Raw genomic sequence first — 17,078 nt, forward strand, 5'->3', positions numbered from 1 at the left:
AAAACGATGAATGTTACATTAGCAGGTGCCAATTTTGTCTGTTGTTTCCTATTTTACTATGAATTTAACATATGTTCCTCTTGGTTTCTGATCAATGAAAATACCTTGTTTGGGAGAACATTTGGCCCGTTTAACACTTGGTCTCCTTTGTGTTGCACATCCCAAAAAATAAATTGATCTTTACAAATTGAGCTTTGTTTAAAAGGCTGTTTTGGCCAGAAGCACAATAACAGAGAAACGACCTAGCAGAGACATTTCCCGACTGTTTAAATTTTATGGGAGCTGGTCGGACAATCTACAAACCAGAATAGTCATTAGCAACTGCAGTTGTGCATCTAAAAATTGTACTTTATAAGCAAGTAAAAGCATCCCTTCTTTATCTCCTCCAGGAACATTCCAGCATGAGATTTGGAGAGCAACAGGCCGAGCACTGCAATGTCCTTTTTAATGATTTCCAGCAGAAAAAGTTGAGCACTGCGCTAACAAGGTTAGTAACAAGACTCTGCCGTCAAGAAAAGTCTAACAAGGCAGCAATAATACATCTAACATTAAATATGGGATCATCAAGAGCAATCCCTGCTCCTGACATTGACTTAAAAAGGAATATAGAGCCTAAATTAAGGGGAGAATCAGCACTAAGACATAACAAAGCATACAAGAAAAGTAGCTTCATTTTAAAATAGACTTTTCTCATGTCTCTATGGTGCTTTTTTTCTCGGTCAAATAAGTCTAGCAAAAATCTCATTTTATTGTTACTATGATGTTCCAGTTTTCTAAAAGCACAACATATATAAATCATATTTGAAATTGTTAGTTTGGCAATGGCATTCTCAGGTACAATAGATCAAGTGAATGAGTGATTCGGGCACAGAAAAGCATATTTATATTCCTTTATATTCCTTCTATAGCATTTCAATTGCAATAATACTTTTTGCAAGACCTGGGGGTTGTTTTGCCTTTTGTATTGGAGCTTCCCAGATATGCAGCTTTAGGCTTTATCTTGAACTTCTAACCTTACAGGTCCAAGGAAGACTGCTTTTTTTATGATCTGTGAAAATAAGGCCAGGGAACTATTAGATTTTCTATAGCCTCTTCCTAAAAGAAAAATGATTGAGAAAGGGAAAACACTTTCCTTTATTTTTGCTCTTGGCTGAAAACATTCGGGTTTTAACATCAAAAGGTAATGAGACAAGAAATTAAAGTTTTAATGTCTTTTTTTTTCCTCGGTTGAGATCTGATACAGTGTTTAGGCAGCTTTATTTGAAATAAAATCCATTTTATGGGTGAGGCGACACAAGCAGTTAGGGATGGGCATCTGATGATAAGGATTAATTTATAATGGGACGTTGCAGCAATCATTGATTTTAACTTTTTAAATCAGCAACAACCTTTTTAAATTATATTTTTATTCTTGTTAGTAGCATATCGGTGGCCTATTAATATAAAATATCAATATATTGTCACACATCTTAAGCGTTGACATTTTTTTTCTCGAAAAATACATGTTATATTTGGGAGTCTTTCATTGTTTATGCCACTCAAATCCCTTTTTACATTTGGTAAGTTTGAATCTGGAGACTGTTACCTATTTAAAACTTTCAATTCCCTCCCTGATCTACTCATATTTTTGTTTTGTCAGTAGTCATATTAATATCAATTGCACGGTAAACATTACTTTGCCATCGTGCTGTTTTTTTTAATGAGGTTTTAGATTGAGGTCCAAATATGCATGAAAAATAGTTTTCCAAGCGCGGCAAAAAGTAAGATTAATTGCGCTCGCCGTTTGAATATTTTTGAAGGAGAGTGCACTTGTAAATGAGCATGTTTTTCCGGTCTCCTCCTCCTTTTGGATTTGCTCTTGAAAACAAGTGTCAGTGATTGTGATAAATAAAAGCACATCTGCGGTGACATCTGAATGGAACGTATAGCGTCGGAGTGCTTTTGTCCGCATGAATAAACGTAATGGAGTATTATCTGTAGCTTAATTTTGTTTTCTCTTGAAAAGCCAGTAAAATCCACTTTTGAATCCCATCACAAGTTCAAATGGAGTTACTGAGCAACTATAGTGAAGACTTCAACTGTGGCTCATCAATCAATAGTCATTGATTTTCTCTGCTCATTATGCTCTTGTTGAAGATGTTTTGTGGAGTTTTGGGGAGTGCTTTTATTCTCTAAATTGCTCAAATGCACATTCACACCAGATTAGTCTTGGCGGGAGTCCTCCGCCACTGGCAAAATAATATAACATTTTTTTTTCTGTCTCGCAAGCTAACAATGTGGCAGTTGCTGACAGTTGACCAAAGAATTGCCAATCTTGAGGACATTAAGTCAATTATGATTACTAGGGATATCCCCATTGGGTGACTTTGCTGTACAGTGGCATATATTAAACAGCAAAATACGCTAGCTGGACAAAAGACATTTGGATATAATAGTTTTTCCGGTACATGGTCGATTGGTCGCCGGTGTTTTGGTCGCCGGTCTTTTGGTCGCCCGGAAGGTTATTGATAATTACCATTTAAATCATTGCTCAAATTCCCTAAATACAAACTGCGAATTACTATTTAGTCATACTTAATGCCCTAGTAATTATTAGGCTAAAGAAAAGCTCCAAATTTCCCGGACTTTTATTGTTTTTTGTTGGAGAACTTGTTAAGACCCTGACTGACGTAGCTTCTTAAAGGGACAACTCATGTACATCCAAACTCTTCTACACTCACACGTCGGCTCAGTGAAACTGCTCATGGCCATTGTTGGCTTTTATTGATACATAGACCGTGTTGTTTTACCTTGTTTTGTCGCCGGTCTTTTGGTAGCCCGTTGTCGCGGTCGGGGCGACCAAAAGACCGGCGACCAATCGACTGCACACAAGCTTTTCCCTATACTTTATACATTTCCTGGGTACTGGATCAATACTTATTTATATATTAACAGTAACACAGCTCGGTGTGCAGATTGTTTTTCTTTGCACCATTTCTTGGTCATCCCTTGCCGAATGGCGCACCCGCTCAATGCTTCTTGGTCATGACTGACACCATCATGGTGGAGGTTTCAATACACTTGGAGGGCCCTTGTGATTCCCTCCTGTCAGGTAACATCACCCTTCTCATCATCAGGCATTAGTTATGCATTAGTCCAACCCTTCAACTCCAGCCGGCCGCCTTTAAATCTCAGAAAGTAGCCTCTTGTGCTTCAGAAGGACGTTTGCTGTGTTGTTTAGCATATTCGGCCTGTTCTAAAACATCCGTTAATTTATTCTGGAAAATTTCTCTCCCCCTCTGGGCACAGATGATGCTTTTCTCAACGCTATTGGATGCATTTATCGTTGAGATGGGTGGAGAGGCGCTGCATTTTACTGCATCATTCCTCACTACGCCTCAAGGAACAATATAGCCAAGTTAATCCTGTCAACAAAGTTACTCTCTACCCTATGCTTTGTATTCAAATACATTTGCCAGCCTCGCGTCATTTGCAATTGCCCAATGCAATTTTTTTCCCCATGCCGCAGATTTGCTAAATTATAGAAACAAAGCACATCCATCTTTAAGTCTGAGTGAAAATATCACCTTCCTCCCAAACAAATCTGCTCCCCCTGACACATTTGCTGCACGACGGACAATAAATCAGCCTGCTGGCTTCCCGCCACCACGTATATTTCCAGGCGAAAAGACAAAAAGAGCGCTCGCTCCGGATGTCACAACAGCTGAAGAAACTGGCTGAGAAAAGTCATTTACTCGCGGGCCAAGCCGCAGTCACTTTTGCGTCTTGAAGTGTGCATACTTGAGAGGGATGGCTAAGGGGCTAGAACATAGGAGTGTGCTATACAATAAATTAGAGCAGTGGTAAAACACCAACATGTGAGGGTCAGGCAGCAAGGGGGATTCAAACGTGGCGACTCTAATGCTTCACGAAGGGGGAATGACGTCTTGATTTAGAGAAGGACGGCTGTTGAATAAAGCAAGTGCGCAGATGTCACAAATGTGGGAATACACGTCAAGTATTAACATGGATGTTTCGATCCAGATGTGAAATGTCTGTACTTTACACAGGGGATGCATTCTAGGACGTGTACAAACATTTGCGAGACTGAACTGCTTCGTTAGCCTAATCGTTCTTGAACGACCACCGGCATTTGAGTAACAAAGAATTGGTTGTCATAATAGAACTTTATTGTCATTGTGAGTGGTAATGAAACTGCCTTTTTGGCGCTGGAAGTGGACGTTTCTTAACTTAAACAATTGAGATTTAACACTTTCAGTGCAATTGACGTTGATAGACGTCCAATTGTGGCTATCCATTTGAACTGGGAGTTACATCTGTATATGAATGACATGCTAATAACCCGAAGGATAAAAATGCTAAATGGGCAACAATGTGCAATGACATGTCTTCATTTATCCCATCCGTGAGGATCAGTGTGCAGACACCAGGGAATCAGATGCATGGAGAGTTTGAGTCACGCACTGAGAATTGGAATTGGAAATGAGCTGGAAATGATATTTTGATTTTGACCTAGACAAAGCCAAGCAAGAGCCTTAACCACCCTGTACTGGTCACCATAGAATGTCAGTACCAAGACTATGGGGGGAAAAAACCCATATTTTCATGAAACTGCATTTTAAAGTGCTTTAACTCATTGGCTTCCCTTGGAAGTCAGAGGTTGTAAGTTGATTTGCGGTACAGCTGAAACGTGAAAGGAGCCACATGATTAGATGTTTAATATTGCCATTGGCATTGAAAAAGTGATTCACTTTGCACAGGCAGTGAAAGCTAATTATTTGCTTTTATAATGAAAGTTGCTACTTTGCCAATGAAGTCCTGTAGATGGCAGTGATTTGGAAGGACGTTACCAATTGTCTAAACATTTAGGAAGAAGCCATTTCCTCATCTGTGTCGTATCCTTGGTATTTATAAAAATATAGAATAGGATGGACATGTATTGACATTTCCCCCTCGATCTGAACAGGTCTTTGTAAGAGCAGTATATATGCAAAAAAATGTGTGAATGTACGGTACACATTATATACAAGGTGTGTACATAATATATATATTTGTACAAATATGAATCATTCAAGTTGGATTGAAAGTCCATGGATTAATATTTTTTTGAGAATTGAGAAAAGATTCAGAAAAATTGGGCAGCTTACCTGATATATCAAGTCTTTGTGTTAAAATGATTTTCAGAAAGTATCGCATTTTGATTGAAATGAGAATCCCGAGGACTATTTATATTCTACTTTTACTGGTCTTTTTCATGGACTGGAATTCAACAGTTTCCTACCTGGATTCCAAATATTAAGTTTTGGCTCTTGAGCCAATTAGAGTGCCACCTAGTGTGGAAGCTGAGAAGTGCAACTCATTGTAGGTTTCACCTCAGTTTCTTATGCAGGACAGTCGATGATATTTTCACTTGCTAGAGGAGCACGGGCAGCCGTAGTTTGAACACCCCTGCATTACACGGTTCATGTTGTCATCAGCAAGGTTGAGTGAAAAGGGGGGTTTAATGTCAAAAATTTCTATCTATTTTCTGAAGCTTGGCTTCCAAGGTTAACTTAACGTCTGCTCAACAGTGTTGTCACTGGTTGCGGCAGCTTGTGTCTGTCTGACAGCTTTCCAAACAACACTGGCTCGCATCGCCACGGACCTTTCCAGACGCAGTCGTCTTTTGGCGTCACGCTGTTTTTAATTGCTCATTAAGGATAAGGGCACGTCACCATCCTCGCTTTACTGTCGCATTGTGGGCTGGCTGGAGCCGAAGACCCCCGCAAAACACGCTTCTTTCCCGAAAGGCAGAGCGTTCCAATCCATTGCTTTACCCACATGTAGACAGACAACACATCCATGAAGCATGCATGCAAGGATGGAGAGAACCTGTTCCAAAGCATTCGACTGCCGCAGTTGTTGTTGCATGTGCGTGAAACGTGCACATTTGCGCGACACCTCACAGAAATCACCCCCCAAAACCCAATCAAAAGCCACCCCAGGAAAAAAAAATCCAACTCACCTGTACAGAAAAAAAGGATGCTCTTCCCGCAGTTTCTTCTTCTTCTTCTTTTTGCTCCTTCCAGTATTTGGACTTAATGAGGTTCTGACGCGTGGTCCGGCTGATGTTTCTCTGCTGCCTTTTGGGAAATTCTTAACATCCAACCCCCCACCCAAGCCCCCTTTTTTTGTCAGCGGTAAAATATACAAAGCCAAATTGGCGTCCTCTGATGAAAAGCGCAGCCCTTGTCAAACTATCCTTCCTTCCCGCCCCCTCCGTGTAGCCATCTCAGATTGGTGCTCTTCAGGAGGGGCAAACCCTGAACCCACGGGGGGCTGCTTTAGCGGCGCTGATCTGTCACGCGCTCCGCTGGCCACGTGGACGCGCATCGCATGCTTGCCTGTATAATGCGCTCGACAACTGGAAAGGACCCCCCATCAGTTGAATGTTCCGCGGATGCTGCATATCCGCTTCCCCATCAGCCCTTTTCCCAAATGTGGCTCCTTCAAGTGCCATCGTGTAAACACAGCTCAGCTCACAATTGGCCCGATGGTTCTGTTCCGCAGGCAGGTAGGCAACCAAGGTTTAGTTACTAATGACAAGGGATGACAGTGATTTAGCAACCCCGATGGAGTCCGTGCGGGGGGGAAATGGGAGAAGATGACTCCCACTGGGTGACCTTGGGGAATGTTTTTTTGGTCTAATCAGAGAGATGAGCTTTGGAAGAAGAATGAGATTCCACATCCTTCAGGATGGGACTCAAGGTGAGGGTGTCATACGAAACTCGATGAACTCCCACTAGTTTATGCAGGCTGATATGAGCCGTCTAGTATTCCCTATGATGACATACGTAGTCAATTAAGGGTAGAAAATGGCATCCGAGCTACATTGTGCAAGGACATTCCTTCACCGGGGGTGCTGGAGCTTATCCCAGCTAACTGCTGCGTGTATGGGAATGAAGATGTGTACCCTGAACTGGTTGAATGGTCACAAGACCTGTGTCATGGGATTAAGTAAATGTTGGGTACTCAAATGATGGGTAAAAAGCATACCCTTTTTTCCCTCTTCTCTAAGTGACCGTTTTAAATGTTAAGTCTGTTTTTACTTTAACAACCACATCGCACACTAAAGGCAACTCTATTTTCAGTGAACATTCCCCAGACTGCTTAAAACCTAAGGGAGAGGTTCCCTTGTTAATGAAACGTGCTTGAATTGAAATTCATGACTTATAAATGAGCAATTATTGCTGCCTGACCTTCAGGCATTTGTTTAACAAAAGTTGACTTTACTGAAGCCACAAGCGGTAATCTTTGTGTAAAAATGTAAAGACTAAATGATTGCATTTCAGATTAGCATCAATCAAATTAGTTGCCTCATGATAAGATGTATATGTAAAAAATAATATTGGGCAGCCTTGAAAGCTAAATCAAGCTGAATATAAAATCTGGGAATGCCCATTAAAATGCAGTGTGAAATATCTTTTATCACTTCAGATTTATATTTTTCATCAATTCTTTCTGTTGTATTCTTTTTTTTTTAAAAATCCAACACATTATACTTCAGTAGTTAACCATTAATTGGGAGTAGACTTTTTTTACAGTTTCTGTTTTTACACTGACTTCACAGTACATTTTGACATTATCACCTTAAAAACTGCAACTTGGAAAAAAAAATCAAGCCCTTTTCCTACTTTCAAACCGACTTTAATTTTATTTAACTCAAACATCCAATCGCCCCTCCCAGCCAAAAAGCAATTGGACGACTAACACCATCAATGGCAGCCAATGATTGCCCCAAAAGAATTAGTCTAATTAAGTTGCCATGGAGTTTCTCTTTGTTCGCTCTGCAGCTCTGAGGGTGGGGGTTCCATTAGAGTACAATATTTCACGGAAACCCTTCGAGACTGTGAAAGTAATTAGTGATTGTAATGAATTAGCTACGAGCTCCAGTTCGCTCGTTGCGTGTGCTTTGCAGACTGGTTATGCCACAGAGCTTTTTACGGTCGTCTTTGAGTTTATATGATGGTAAAACTCCCCTAAAGGTTCCTCATGGCTGCTAACATCAATGCCACCTGCTCTGCCAATCAGGAAATATGATTTTCCATTTTCAAATGTAGTCATTTCCAACTGTGCACGATTGAAAGCAACAGTATTTTCAAACCGTTTCACGTAGCAGCAAATTCAAGCATAATATTCCATATTTCCTTGCTTTTTTAACAGGTAGCAAGTGCCCCGGAGTTAGCTTCTTTTCATTAATTCCTTAAACCGATGTAATCATGGCCTACAGCTAACAATTATAGTGTAAGCTTCGGTAAAACTGACACTGTGATACGCGCAGGTCTCTTCTGCTATTGCTAATTACTCCCTGCTTTAGGACAAGTCGTGTAAAAGTGGATGTTTCTAAAAATGTGGCTTGTCTAAATGATGTCCATATATGGGAAAATGCAATGGGGGAAAAGGCCCTACTCAAAATCAAATTGTAATTTTGATCCAATTTAGTTTTCTTCAAATGAGGCTTCTGTGTATAAATCATGAAATTCTATTATACTATCAAAACATAAGTTCTATCTAATCAAGCTCCCAGTCAAAATTTATTGAAATTCTTGCGCTGTGATAGGCCATGTGCGGTTGATTGGTCGCCGGTCTTTTGGTCGCTGTCTTTTGGTCGCTGTCTTTTGGTTGCCGTTTTTTTGGTCGCGGTCTTTTGGTCGCCCCGACCACGACAACGGGGGACCAAAAGACCGACGACCAAAAGACCAACGACCAAAAGACCGGTGACAAAACAAGGTAAAACAACACGGTCTACGCATCAATAAGCATCAAATGGCAGTTTCACTGAGCGGATGTGTGAGTGTATGAGTTTGTATGTACATGAGTTGTCCCTTTAAGAAGCTACGTCAGTCAGGGTCTTAACAAGTTCTCCAACAAAAAACAATAAAAGTCCAGGAAATTTGGAGCTTTTCTTTTTTCTAATAATTACTAGGGCATTAAGTATGACTAAATAGTAATCCGCAGTTTGTATTTAGGGAATTTGAGCAACGATTTAAATGGTAATTATCACTTAACTTCCGGGCGACCAAAAGACCGGTGACCAATCGACCGTGTACCGTGATTGGCATCCCAAAAAGTTAATAGACTGTATTGTAAGAATAGATTTTTAACCAAGTTTGTTTTAACTTTTGATGACTAGTGTAGCTGTTTCTTGCACATAAATCATACGCGACTAGACATATGTTGATGCTAAAATCAATTCATCTTTCCGCCCTACCCTGCACTATAAAAGCAACAAGCCTTAATTGTCTTTTGTCCAACCAAATTGTACTCAGCGACAGTCTTTGTTCTGACAGGAACAGACATTATACAATTTCCCCGCAGTCTATAAGTCTGAACTACTGGTGCGAAGAATTGTCTTTGCATTGTTAAAAAAAATGCATTAGTCATCAATTTCCAAGACACACAGTAAATCCCAAAGTGTGTGCATCATAAAATATAAAGACACTTTTATCATTTTACATTATTAGGTCAGTGTATGAGGTTAGCTTCAACTTTCATCTGACCCTGTCCCTATGTTTTACATCAGGGATATAAAACTGCTTTGCCTATATGTCACTAAGTCTTATACGGTAATCGAATGGATAATTAACTTACTAACTGGTGCTTTCAATAACAAATATGAGGATCTTGGAGGGACGTCTTGAGAAATTAATCACGATATTAAGGGCTTCTGTGCAAATGAATGGCTAAATTGTTGTAGGAAGTAATAATTGTATCTTTAATGTCATATCCACTATAACATATAATTCGTTAAAATAAATGGGCTTACACAGAGCACTTTATGTTTGTTTTACAGTTTGTTAAACTTGTCTATCTTATGGATCTTTCAGTTAATACTAAAATAATCAGATTTCCAAATTAACTGTTTTTGTCTTATCCTTAGAATGAAAAAATATATATCTCTAAATCTTTACATATTGGTAAATTGTATATTTTGAATCTTGATACAAGCTTGTTTACCGCTTGGTAAAAGTTTACTGGCCTTTTGGCTGTTGTTGAATTTTGTCTTCATAATTTATACATGTATTTTTAATTATTTTAGAAAACGAATATAAAAATACAATAATGATTCATAATAAATTTGGGGCCATTTAGGCCACACGTATAGCAATTAATTAATATTGTCACCTCCATGAGACTCAATGTGAAGGCCAAATATTCTTTGAGATTATATTTTTGTGATTGATTAGAGTAGATTAGATTAAAATTTGTAATAAATCAGCGCGGTGTCTCCTAGGTGTATATTTGGAAATTTGCAGATGTTCTAGCCAAGATGACTCAAGTCCTGAGAGAGTAAATGCTACGTGGAAGCAAACCATCATAGTTGCATGGACAGTTAAGTTTAGAGGTAATAATGATGCTTAACATGACCATGCTAACCCTGATATTTTACGGTACACTAATGAGGAACCTTGCCAAAGACAGCACCAGCCTGAAATAGTCTCGAGGTTGAATAATTGTGAATGTCCCCTGACAACAGACACACACTCACATGGTCACGGCCACTGGTTTATTCCAAGGACTCAATCGTAACTGTCGCCATTTTTTTCTCATCACTTTATTAATACTGCCTCATTAATCTTGTTAACGCTATCTTATCCAATCGGTCTTTTCCTTAGATGGCTAAAATGAAGGCCAACAATATATATTAGCCAAAAGCCGCCCCACTCGTACACCGAAGATGCACAACAATACCCTGGAGGGTACCGCCTGTCTCAGAAGTGTATTTCTGCCTCGCAGTCTTTCATTGCGAAGATGTAAAGCACAAATTGAGCTCTCTGAGGATTCTCGTAAATTGTAAAATGCTCAATAATGCATTGGTAATGTTGTCGCAATATTATCAAGACAAACAGTAGCGCTAAATCTTCCAATCCCAAAACATCGAGTAAAAGTATTGGTACAAAGGCGAAGTTTTGCTCAAGAAAAAGTACTGGTTACCAAACTATTGAAATATTTTTGAGAATGTTTGATGGAGGCAACGGTGAATGCACCTGTTCCACGTTTCATTGAGGTTATTCTTGATCATAACGTGATTTTTCACGAGGCAAAAAAAATGTCGTCCAGTATCTTTTTCTTGGATGTTCATCCTCTGATGGATCCTGCAGCTTTTAGATACACGTAACATCAGTGGCATTGAGAAATCTCGCCCGACTACCCACCGGCTAGCTCAGTGTGGAATCTTCAAAGAGGTAGCCGTTGGGATATGGATTTTAAGAAGGAACTATATTCTCAGCATTTATGTGGGGGTGATGGAATACTGCCCCAAAAAGTAAATCCTCCTGGGATTACGTCCCCCCCCCCTACAGCAATTGTTTAGATCATGAGAGACCCTATTATCAGTATTGTTATTTTTTGCCAAAATCTCATTGGGATTGTGGTATGGGGCACCACAGATTTTTGTCATTTTTGGGCTATCAGGCGCACCAGAATATAAACGGGACCTGCTGAATTTGATGAGAAAACATTTGCTCATATATAAGTCGCACTGGACTATACACTGCAGGCATCTTGTATTTTAGCTTTATGATTTTGGTAACTCATGGGCCGTTTACATCACTATGGTAACTGGAGAAAAGCACAAAAATGGTGTAAACATTTGGAAAGTCAAATCTGAGTTTGGTGACATCTGTATCCAGATTTGCCAAATTTGGAGGTCAAATCTGCGCAGTTCCATAAAAACTGGTGCAAATTACGACCTCTCGTCCAAAAGAAGCAGTTTAGATTTTATCACTCCACGCAATGCAGTTCTCTCCCTCAAGTTTGTGAAAATAGCCCAATTGGGCAGGAATCCGTTCAATCTGCCAGAATTCTAATAAGAACATAACCTGTTTTCATATTTCATACAAGAATAAATAAATGTACCAACTCAAGAGGCATTTCATGCAAATATTCACCTAGAATTTGATTCGTATAGTCATTCAGAAGTGTGGTGGGAGATTTGTCTGACTATAGCCTGTGTGGGTTTAATTTCCAATCAGTGTTAATAAAACAATTGTCTCTGTGTGCTCTGCAAATGACTGGTGACGACTTCACTACTTACTGGATAATTGGTACGGTTAATGAATTGTAAGGAAAAAGTTGATGTGCATACTGTACAGTTCCTTATGGTAATTGCATGCAGAGTTCAATCTCTGGAGACTATTTTTTGAAGCCTATTTAGGATATCTTCTCATGTAAAAGTGACCTTGGAAGCATGTATTTTCTCAATGTTTGATGAATTCAGAAATTGATGAGGAAAGGAATGCATGGTGTAATGAGAAAAAAAATCCTAGAAGTCCCTTAGCTCTATTGTGAAGGAACCTCTGAATGGCATTGGCAGTAGCAGAGTCAACTGTTTGCCGCAGTACATTGCGCTTGTAATTCAAAGTAAGCCAACACATATGAATAATAGATGTGTGATGAGAGACAACCATTCATCATTATGGCATTTAGGTGGAAAGGAAATAAGAATTATTGAGTAGGCAGGCACAAGTTAGGTCAGCGACAGTGCACCCGTGGGGAAATGCAAGTACTGTGAAAGCCACCAGCTCTCTTGCCAAAGAAAACAAACACTCGTCTTTTTCAAAGGAAGGCCCCGCGTTCAGCTTTGTGTTTACTCTGGAGGGCAAACATTGCCACGCACGGCAAGGTGTAGAATGCTTCAAAACAGCCAAATGCATAAAAAGAGGAATCGCCGAGTTTGAAGCCCGAGCCGCACTCTTAGCGTCTTGTGTATTTACGCAAATGTGACCAGGGCTTTCATAAACAGCCAAAAGTAGCATCTTTTAGAAGTGACTGGTAGAAAAAAAACAAAAAAAACTTACTTTCTTTGTATCTAGGACGCATTGTCTGAGCATGAATCTCTAAGGGAAAGCTTTTGGTGGTAATTTATGATGAAAGGGCAAATCCTGCAGCCTCAAATGTCATTCTATTTACAGAAAGTGGAAGGTACAATATTTCAATCACAGTCATGATGAAGACTAGGATTGTTGAATCGCTGTGAAATATTGCTCACATTTTATTCTATCAATATCAGTGGTATATGAAATTAATATCAAAATCCATGATGGAGGATCGTGGGTGAGTGGCGGACTTGGGAGGTTTTATGATTTTAAAAAAAGAAGAAGAAAAAAAGGACGTACTGTATGATCATAAAAAGCTTCTGGGCAATTATCTTGTCAGCCCTTGGGTTGAATGCATGATCAATGGAGCAATGTTGTGAGCAAAAGTCTTTAGTATTGAGCTGAATGAGTCCCTACTGTAAGAAGCAAATGATCAAAATATCAAAATTGAGGAGAGTGGATGCTTTAAAGCCCTTTTTCAAATGTCAAAGTATACCTGGCTAGCACCTACATGGAAAACCAAGGGCTCTATTGTAATAAAAAAACAAAACAAAAGCTATAAAATGAAACAGAAAAAAAAATACATAGTTTAAAATAATCCAATAACAAAGACAACATTCTTTTAAACATTTTGTGGAGTTTACGGATTAGACATTGGGGCAAATATGTCATTCCCAACACGGATATTCTATATACTTGTTGCAATTTGTGTGTAATCATAGTTAATATTGAAGGCCTGATTTCTTATTTTTTGGATTTTTTACATTTATTGTGGGAGAGCGACTTGTAGGAATTTGATACAGCTTTCCCTACAAATAGTTTAAGGAAACATCGTCATGTTTTCTACAATCTACTTGACATGGCGTTTAATAGAAACAAAGTGTCTGTCCCACCCATTCTGTAAATGGGTATTTCGATAATGAGGTGACTACACGATCACCCCGTAGGCCGCTATTTTGAATAACATTTTGGATGGGACAAAATAATTGCCTTTTGGCTTCAGGCCCAGAATGTGAAGAGCAAGCAGCTTTGGTCCAAATTGGATCTGCCTGCATGGAGTTGTGATGTCAAGGTGAGAAAGGCAGACATGATGCTGGAAGACATCCAATAATAATGATCAGTATTCCTTGCAAATGGCTGAAAGAGAGGGATAGCAATACTCTAGAGCCCATATCTTGCATCTCTGTTTTCACATGAAACTCATTGGCTGCCATTGACAGAGCTGGATGTCCCCTCTTATTCATTTTATTTACATTAACAATGTATTGTACTTTTTTGCCTTGCTGATACTCAGGTGCGACTTATAGTCCATAAAATACGGTAATAAATGAGCTTGATTTTCTCGTTTTTTTTTTTAAACGAATCCACACCTTTAATTTGACTAGCTGTTTTTGTTTGTTGAGTGAATACAAGTCTCCATATAAACATAAAAAACATTTAATGGAATTATAGACGAATAAAATAATCTAAAAAAAATCATACACAAGCAACTTATTACCTCAGATTCAGTCAATAATTTGCCACGTTAATGTTATTTCAAAGATGATTTTATGAGCACTTGACAACTTAGTGTGTGTATGTGAGTACATTTTGCAAAGCCTGCCAGAGTGCAGGATGAGAAAAAAGACCACGTGATGACCATATGCAGTTACACAAAGAATGACTTCCATCCTGCAGGCAAGGTCAACACTGACTTCTGTCAGACTGGACATGAATTAAGAAAGCCTCCATTTTTGTGTGTATTTTTTCATATTATGATCATCAAGAAGAATATTAGTAAATCTGTGTTTTTGTGTGTAAAACAGAAGAGGGATTTGAGCCCTGAACTGTGCTTTCATGGTAGTTAAATGAGCTAACCCACCAGGACCCCCATAGCAATCATGTTTTAATGATCATGTGAACAAGGTACGGCAGTCTTTCTCTTCCCATTTCATGATCCCTTTCTGAGCAGTTTGTATCCTTGCTTTCATCTCCTTTTGTGAAGATCACTTTAACTCCCAGTCAACTTCAGTAATTACACAGCCAACCAGTACACGTTAAAAAAAAATCAAAATGTGGAGATCTTATCTTGACCAGATTAAGCCTTGCTGTACTTTTTTCTTAATAGTCAGTATTTTTTAATCCTTTTAATCCCATATATTCCACGTTGCAGCATTATACCTGCCGTGTTCAGACCTCAAACTGCTGCAAAGTGCAAGAAAACTAAAAATGATCATGATAAATCGTAACCGATGCACGACGCAATAGAGTCCCTGTCTGTTAAAACTTCTTTTGCTTGTGCACAGTTTTTTTTTAAAATTTGAGTGGAAAATTATTCAAATCAATCTTGCTTTAAAAATATAAGCTAGTAACAACCATATCTCTTGAATCAAGACGTCACATTATACCATGTTACTTCCTAACTCACTTTTCCACTCAAACATTACCCTAGTGATATGCTGAGCTGTAATGTCAGGGATTAGCTTTGCCCTAATTTTCCTTTTTCAAACCACAGTACATCAACGCCAGTAGTCTTCATTTTCACTATTCTTTTCAGTAGCATTAAAACACTTGGCAATTAAGTCTCCTCAACCTGAGCTACATGAAAATTACATTAAGTACTTGAGCGGTAATGCCTATATGTATATATTTTTTTTATTCCTTGTATAACCTGTCCTGTTTGATGGATTAGTCATGCAGCATGTTTTCTCTGTAGGCCTTTTCAGACTCCTCTTGGTATTGTATGGAGAGGTACTTACTGGAAATAGACCAGCATGACAATAGCGTGTACAGAATTAGAAGAGAAGCAGATGTAAAAACAACAGGAACATGAATACGATGCATGTACATTTATTTGGCTTCTATCAGTGGCGGGCCAGAAATACGAAAGGACAGGCTTGACTTTCAGCATTAGCTTCGATGGCGATAGAAAAGGAGGAAAGAAAGGAAGATGGATATTGTGTACAGTTAAAAAGGATTTTTGGTGAGTAAAATATGGCTATATTCCTAAATAATATTTCAATTGTATGAGGTTATTATTGATTATTTTTTATGTGTCGCAGCTGTAGCTGCAGTAGAGGTTTTATAGCAATAAAATAGTTTTTGAGGGTTGGATTGATTCGCTGAAGGCGTCGCTAGAAAATGCACGGACCGCCGCTGGCTTCTATGTACACATGATCAAAAGAAGGACTAGCCTGGTAACTTCAGTTAAGAGTAAAACGCAACAAAAATATCATAGAAACACCACCGGAGAAAGGTCTTTTTAAAATGTCAGTTATTCCGAGACGTTAAAAACAGAAACATTTTCACTGTCTAGCGTTTTGATGGTCTGGTTATTTGAGGAAGGCTTTGCTGGCGTAGCTTGAAGGACCTTCGCCAACGGCAAGTGAATAGCAATGAAGAAAGTCCCTGGATACCGACACCAAGTCAGTCCAGAGTAACCTTGGTCATGTCGAAAAGTTGGGGGACGGCGAAGGGGAGATGACAGCCAATGTAAATCAAGCTCCGCTTTAGCTGATTAGAGTGCCATATGCCATTGAAGGGAACAAAATATAGTGGGCGCCGAGCGCAAAGGTGCCGCAAATAATGTATCTTCCGACAACCAATGGACTCCAAGCAAGGACGACAGGTTTATGTATGGATTTTAAATGACAGGCGTCCTTCGCTTAGAGGGAGCGGCGTGCCTTTCCAGTGACTCACCAACGTAACTTAATTCAGAAACTGGTCATCGATGGAATCATTGTTTGAGGCTTACCGTGGCTACAATTCAATTCTTAAATGGGAAAAAATTAGAAGGCAGTTGAAAAAAATGGATGCTCGTGAGTACTGTGTATCTGTATAATAAAACATAAGGTATTTGATTTCACAATTGATTAAATTATACTACAATTTATTTTTTTAAGTTGATTATAAGAGCATTTCATTAAGTGTGAATTAAAAAAAAATATTTTGTAATGTATTTGTTTGGTTTGTAGTTTTTAACTATTCAATGAGCATTATAGTCCATAAAATAGTAGTTATTGGTCAGTACAACTTTGCAAATTATTTCATTTAAACAATTATCCAATTATTTGTGCAATTTTTCATTCCGTGCATAGTGACTATTTGTTTAGCATCAGGTTAAGGAATTTTAAGAAAAGGATAGAAGTGCAAATGCGACATGTATTAGGAAATATTTGGAGTTGTGGTCTCTTGACAGTCTTGCTAATTTTAACAAATCCAAAAATATACATAAAAGGAGTA

At 38.8% G+C, this 17,078-nt stretch overlaps 2 protein-coding genes across 3 annotated transcripts in view; one reads left to right on the plus strand and one right to left on the minus strand.

The window, feature by feature from the left end:
* gabra3 (gamma-aminobutyric acid type A receptor subunit alpha3) overlaps nt 1–6,438 on the minus strand; it is a 41,884-nt gene extending 35,446 nt beyond the window's left edge. For both annotated transcript variants that reach the window (XM_077591548.1, XM_077591547.1), the window contains exon 1: nt 6,005–6,438. The gene's annotated coding sequence lies outside the window, so the exon portion shown is untranslated. The remainder of the gene's footprint in view (nt 1–6,004) is intronic.
* The window catches only part of gabrb4 (gamma-aminobutyric acid type A receptor subunit beta4), a 105,456-nt gene that overhangs the window by 42,378 nt on the left and 46,000 nt on the right, over nt 1–17,078 (plus strand). The window contains exon 4 of the mRNA XM_077591544.1: nt 390–487. The gene's annotated coding sequence lies outside the window, so the exon portion shown is untranslated. The remainder of the gene's footprint in view (nt 1–389; nt 488–17,078) is intronic.

This window comes from Stigmatopora argus, chromosome 22 (genome assembly GCF_051989625.1).
Source record: "Stigmatopora argus isolate UIUO_Sarg chromosome 22, RoL_Sarg_1.0, whole genome shotgun sequence".
Taxonomy (NCBI): Eukaryota; Metazoa; Chordata; class Actinopteri; order Syngnathiformes; family Syngnathidae; genus Stigmatopora; species Stigmatopora argus.